Source organism: Protomyctophum parallelum (genome assembly GCF_964188405.1).
Source record: "Protomyctophum parallelum genome assembly, chromosome: 20".
In the NCBI taxonomy this organism is placed as follows: domain Eukaryota; kingdom Metazoa; phylum Chordata; class Actinopteri; order Myctophiformes; family Myctophidae; genus Protomyctophum; species Protomyctophum parallelum.
In genome coordinates, this window is record NC_139718.1 from 36,092,678 (window position 1) to 36,100,177 (window position 7,500).

The window sequence follows — 7,500 nt, forward strand, 5'->3', positions numbered from 1 at the left end:
TACTACATTTATGTTAAAAGTAGCCGTGTGATAAGCAGGATAATGTATGACGTGTTTAAGAATAATGCACGTGCAGGATGATTAAGTACCTTCGACTTCGTCTCTGTGTTTAAACATCCTGTCGGTCATTATTTTCCAACGACGACCGCTGAGCCATACATTATCCATTGCATTGTAAAAATCCTCATAGTGTTACATTTGTAGCGTATACAAATGTAAACTAAAATGACAGATAGATAGATAGATAGATAGATAGATAGATAGATAGATAGATAGATAGATAGATAGATAGATAGATAGATAGATAGGACATTTCATAATCATCTAACCAAAAAAGGTTAACACAAATGCTTGACATTTTACAAAATAATAAATGTCTTAATTCATCATATAGTGGACAGTAAAACAGAAAATACATTTCATTTTCGATGTCTTCCCTTCCTATCTATATTAACAAGAGAGAAGTTGTCACGTGGCATGTGCGCACTAGCCAATGAAAAGATGTGCGCATGAAAAACTGTTCGCAACACGCCAGGTCTATGCAAGTGAGCACAAATGACATGTGAGAAAAGCCACGATCTCTCTCTCTCTCACCACGCCACGCACGCACGCACACACACACAAACACAGGAATATCCGTGCAGCCTATACACGGCGTCAGTGAGACAGGACGTTATAATCTTGAATTTCAGTAAATAACTGTCTTTCTCCGCACGCACACGTGCGCACACAACATTATTCAAGTGAAATGCGTAACGACAATATTGGGCTAATATAGGCTACCAATATGTGGGTAGCCTACAGGGATTAATGAATATATATATATATATATATATATATAATCATCTATACCAGGGCTGCCCACACTTTTTTTTAGCTACTTTCAAAACGACCAGCCCATATACCCACCAAATAAAACTATCATCCCATTGCTGAAAATAGTTACAAAATGTAATTGAGGAGCCTTTCATAGGCTACATACAGTGGTGTCCCGTTCGTCTGTACCAGGCTGACTTCTATAGGTTTTGAAAGGTACCTTTCATTTTTTTATTCTTTATTTACCCAGGGAAGTAGCTGAGCACAGGTGCTCATTTTCAGCAACGCCCTGCACATCAAAACACACACACACACACACACACACACACACACACACAAAATGTAAATAGAGGGGGGAAATGGTAGGGTTTTTATTTTTGGTATTTGACTTTGCTACTGATGATTGTACGCAACAACAAGTATTGCATTGTGTGTTTGAGCTGACAGGCCCTTTTTGATGTCAATCAATCAAGTCATCTCAGCTCATCTCAAGCGGCAGATGCAAAAATCGTTTTTTATATTAAAATTATATATATTTTTAGGGCCATGTCATGTGGTCTAACTGCAAAGCCTTTGTGATCTATACTGGTAGATCCTGATCTACCTTTTGGGCACCGCTTAACGTCAGATCAGCGTTTTTGTCGGCCAGCGCCAAAAATGCTCCCCGACAGCATAATCGGAGCAAATACCGGGCAGTGTGTATGAGCCATAACGTGTTGACTACACTACACTACACTAATAAGGACACATAATAATAACTAATAACCCATCCGTTACTACATGTGGAGTCAACTCCCGCAATTTCCTTCTTCCCATAGTGCGCGGCAACATAACTCTGGGATGAGCGGCCGCGAAATTCTAGTACTAAACATGCACCAAGTCTCTGTGTGTACGTACGTACGTACGTACGTACGTACGTACGCACGTAACTCGAGAACCGTTCGCCCCACCGACTTAACATTACACACGTGTTCCACACCACCACAGGGAGGGCAGTGCCCGGAGTCCGTCGGATAGCTGGTTGTCCAGAACCAGCACAAAGTCCTTTGCCCGGGCTCTGGACCCGATCCCCCCTATACTGTAGCTCCATTTAATGGAGCTGGCCAGTTCTGACATCACAACACTTCATAATTTGGGCATGCCATTACTGACTCTGTGCTCTACAGTGGTCTAGTTTCTAAAAAACTAAATGGAATTTTATTCAAAAGACTAAAGTGTCAAAATGAACAGTGATCTGATGTGAGATCAGGGCTGTTACAGTGTGATTATAGTTATTAGATCATTATACCTGCTCTGAGATCAGGTCTGTCACTGGAGAGCAAAGACACAGCCGGAGGGCATCTTCCATCATTCTCTCCCTTTCATCCTCTCTCTCTCTCTCTCTCTCTCTCTCGCTCTCCCTCTCCCTCTCTCTCCCCCTCTCTCCCCCCCCTCTCCCTCTCCCTCTCCCTCTCTCTCTCAACACTGTAGGTCTTATTGAAACCGTCCTTAGATGAAACTCGGGACCGCTGTTTTCCGTCAACACCGAAACAGCAAAGTAACCGCTTGCCATCCCCACACCCCCATTAGAGTAAATGGGGAGAGAGAGAGAGACAGAGAGAGATGAGACTAATGACACCTTCATGTGTCTCACCAACAGAAATGACAGAGGGGGGGAGAGAGAGAGAGAGAGAGAGAGAGAGAGAGAGAGAGAGAGAGAGAGAGAGAGAGAGAAAGAGAGAGAGGTGTTTATAGCTGGCGAAAAATTTGGCCCCGGGGTAATTTTCACCACTCAACTAAACCCCCACCCTCTCCCTCAAGACCTCATTACACTGAATATTATAGCACGCACACACAAACACGCACTTGTGCGCACGCATGCACGCATGCATGCCTACAGTGCACAGTGATTGGGCTGGCACATCACTGACTTAAAAGCACTAAATGATGTAATGAAACGCCCTTGTGAAGGATGGAGCTTAAAAAACTAGCACAGAGAGAGAGAGAGAGAGAGAGAGAGAGAGAGAGAGAGAGAGAGAGAGAGAGAGAGAGAGAGAGAGAGAGAGAGGGAAAGAAGGAAGGTAAGCGAGGAATGAGGGATGAAAGGAAGGAGAGATGAAAAGATGTAGAGACGAGCAAGGAAGAGTGGGAGAGGTGAGGAGAAAGACGGGCGAGGAGGAGAAATTATGAACCAACTATGAAGCACGTTTCCAGAAATGTTCGGGAAACTTACAAAATATAGCAGAACTACAAGCTCTCAAGCCCCTTCAGAGAAACCTAGCCGGAGTCAAACATTTGAAATGCTTAAGCGGCATGAAAGTCATCATCAGCTTGCACCAAAACAAACAGAAAATACTCAAAAAAATACTACTTAAGTAACAGTGCTCAAGTTAATGTACTTTGCTACTGCTCACCACGTGTGATGAGAGGAGCGAGAGAGAGAAGGGAAAGGAAATGAGCAGAGGAGACATGGGATGATGGAGTAGAGACACCTTTCTACTCCCTTCTTCCTCTCTTCCACTCTGTATACGTACCTCTCTCTCTCTCTCTCTCTGAGCATTCGTGCATGACCACACGCATCCGTGCTCGACCACACGCATTCATGCGTGTGTGTGTGTGTGTGTGTGTGTGTGTGTGTGTGTGTGTGTGTGTGCGTTCGTGTGTGTTCAAGGCCCTCCAGCAATGCTCCAAGCATTCACGTAACTGATGGCCCTCATGGCACTGTGTAACACCTATTTGTATACCGGTACAACTAACCATCTAGTAGAAGTATAGAATATCCATCCCCCAGACCGTTTCAAACAACCCCAAAGAGGCGTCCGTGACGCACAGCCAGGGGGTCCTCTAAGTCATTCTGGTTTTTTTGAGGGGCGCTAGCCCCTCCTATATATCCAGCTTTTAGTGTCTGTCCACAAACTTTGTCCTATACACAAACATTTAATTCCCATTGACAATGAATGGAGAATTTTACGTCATAGTGTCCGAGTCAAAATACAGTGTCTATTTTAAAGCATGATGATGTACGATGATAAGAGCGCCCCTCACTTCACACAGGTGTGATTTTTTTTGTCATCTAGTGAATTATGGTTTGTTTGATATGAAATGTGAGCTTACCAGAATCACAGTAATCCTTTATCAAATTCCATCATATATTCAAGGGCTTTTGGATAGAAATGAGACAAAAGTTGTTGAAAATGTGGTAGCGTGTTTGTTTAGGACTATGAAATGGGCCTGAATGACATTGGCATCTAAATGTAAGGTTGCAAGTGCTTATCTGTGTTACGAGGATGAGGGGGGTACTTGGTACAACACTCTCCCCTGCAAAGGGTTCCTGCCTACCTGGGTCAAAACAGTTTGAGAAGTCCCTGCAACTCCACCAGGGGGCAGTTCTCCATCAAATATAAAAGGTGTCTCCTCATGGAATACCCATTTCCATCTAGTGGCTGTACCACCACATCCTGCCTACATACCTATAAAATAAGTTTAGAAAATGAATTGAAGACGCAAATTAGATGAAAGGCGTCCATGATATATAGTATAATAAAATATCCGTAATATTGTAGGACGGAAGGCACTTGAGCAGGTAAAGCCTTTCATAAACAGGGTGCAAGTAAAGATGACAACGTTTCGATGTAACTATAACATCTTCCTTACATGTTAGAGTTACAGAATAGCAGATCTACAAGCTCGTAGCGCAGCACCGAGTGCCGCGCTACGAGCTTGTAGATCTGCTTTTTTGGAAAAATCGTGAAAATGTGGCGCAAATCTGTGAATATATATTATTTCAGAGCAAACGTTTTGAACTCAAATCTTCACTTCTGGAAGGGTCCCTCCCTGGAAAACATATTTCATAAGATGGGGGTTTGGCGGTCAATTATACATATAATTCTTGCGGTCCTTGACATGAAAATGTTTGAGCACCACTGACATAGAAACATGGGTTTTTCAGAAAACTGTCAGGATTTAGAAGACATTTGGAATGGGCCTGAGGTCTAAATGGGTTAAAGGCTGTGCTCCAGTGGAACACCCTTGTGCTTATCCATAGTATTGTCTTTGCCAAAACAAAACAAAATAAAAGAGATTGTATGTAATGTAAACAGTGAGATTCTCTTACCTCCTAGACATATTTAACAACTAATCTGTCACCTTTTTCCATGGAAAAAACTAGTAGGCTATATAATGCGTATGTAATGTATACATTTTATGTTGTACAAATCAAATAAATTCAATGTGAAATACACACACGTCTCACACACACACACACACACACACACACACACACACACACACACACACACACACACACACACACACACACACACACACACACACACACACACACACACACACACACACACACACACACACACACACACACACACACACACACACACTTCATCTCAGTAATGATGTTCAGTCCAGGGGTCCAACTATTTCAGTCTCAAATCAAATTGGCCCTGATTACACAAAGACAGCTTCATTAACACACGCAGTCGCGCATGCACAAACGCGCGCACACGCACACCACTGGTCCTAGAGATAGAAATCCTTTCCAAATCATAAACTACTAGCTGATTAATATACAAGAGGTTGGCCAGTCATTGATGATGAAAAGTACGTTCAAGTTTGACCCTGACACTCATGTGTTTGATTAGCTCTATTTAACCACTGATATATCTATGACAAAATGGCGAAAACAGTTCAATCTGAAATTTATGAAAGTTATCTTGAATATTATTTTCACCATGATACACACGCACACGCGCACACACACACACACACACACACACACACACACACACACACACACACACACACACACACACACACACACACACACACACACACACACACACACACACACACACACACACACACACACACACACACACACAGTAATATCTGGTACACCGAAACTCATTCTAATGAAAACATCCATGGGGTGACATCATTACTCTTATTAAAACTGTGTTGACATATTGGAACAGACCAGCTGTTAGTGTTCAGGCGTACAGCCTTATGAGCGTGTGCGGCTGTGCGCGCGTGTCTTATTCCAAAGTCAGCTTAACTTTGGGGTTTTCTAAGTCTAACATTATTACAGTTATTTATTTATTGTTTAATATGAAACTGGCAAAAAAAAAAACAGGAACACAGGCCCTGTCTGTCTGTCTGTCTATACATGTCAGTCTGTGTTTACTCGTCTGTATATATAGTGTGCGTGTGTGCGTGCGTGCGTGCGTGCAAAGGGGTAGGGGGGCTGGTACTGTTACACAAATTGCCAATTCAATTAGCTGTGAGTGTTAAGACCTCACAAAGCTGACAGAGTGAGAGAGTAAGTGGGAGTGAGTAGAATGACAGTGAGAGAGAGAGAAAGAGAGAGAGAGAGAGATATGTCAGAAATGATTTATGATAAAGATATAACAAAAACCTTTTGGGATGGATGGGTGGATGGATGGAGGGATGGATGGGGTGGGTGGATGGATGCGTGGGTGGGTGGGTGGATGTGTGGATGGAGGGATGGATGGGTGGATGGATGGGTGGATGGATGGAGGGATGGATGTGTGGATGGATGGATGGGTGGGTGGATGGAGGGATGGATAGATGCGTGGATGGATGGGTGGGTGGATGGATGGATGTATGGAGGGATGGATGTGTGGATGGATGGATGTATGTATGGAGGGATGGGTGGGTGGATGGATGGATGTATGTATGGAGGGATGGGTGGGTGGATGGATGGATGTATGGAGGGATGGATGTGTGGATGGATGGATGTATGTATGGAGGGATGGGTGGGTGGATGGATGGATGGATGTATGGAGGGATGGGTGGGTGGATGGATGGATGTATGGAGGGATGGATGTGTGGATGGATGGATGTATGTATGGAGGGATGGGTGGGTGGATGGATGGATGTATGGAGGGATGGATGTGTGGATGGATGGATGTATGTATGGAGGGATGGGTGGGTGGATGGATGGATGTATGGAGGGATGGATGTGTGGATGGATGGATGTATGTATGGAGGGATGGGTGGGTGGATGGATGTATGTATGGAGGGATGGGTGGGTGGATGGATGGATGTATGGAGGGATGGGTGGGTGGATGGATGGATGCGTGGATGGATGGATGGAGGGATGGGTGGGTGGATGGATGTATGGAGGGATGGATGTGTGGATGGATGGATGTATGGAGGGATGGATGTGTGGATGGATGGATGTATGGAGGGATGGATGTGTGGATGGATGGATGGATGGATGGGTGGGTGGATGGATGTATGTATGGAGGGATGGGTGGGTGGATGGATGGATGTATGGAGGGATGGATGTGTGGATGGATGGATGTATGTATGGAGGGATGGGTGGGTGGATGGATGTATGTATGGAGGGATGGGTGGGTGGATGGATGGATGTATGGAGGGATGGGTGGGTGGATGGATGGATGCGTGGATGGATGGATGGAGGGATGGGTGGGTGGATGGATGTATGGAGGGATGGATGTGTGGATGGATGGATGTATGGAGGGATGGATGTGTGGATGGATGGATGGATGGATGGGTGGGTGGATGGATGGATGGGTGGATGGATGGATGGGTGGATGGGTGGATGGATGGGTGGATGGATGGGTGGATGGGTGGATGGATGGGTGGATGGGTGGGTGGATGGATGGGTGGATGGATGGGTGGATGGATGGATGGGTGGATGGATGG

The 7,500-nt window shown here is 44.7% G+C and overlaps 1 protein-coding gene across 1 annotated transcript in view; it reads right to left on the reverse strand.

Annotated features, from left to right (window-relative positions):
• The window catches only part of npas3 (neuronal PAS domain protein 3), a gene marked incomplete at its 5' end in the record, with an annotated part of 363,474 nt that overhangs the window by 173,206 nt on the left and 182,768 nt on the right, over nt 1-7,500 (reverse strand). The window lies entirely within an intron of this gene.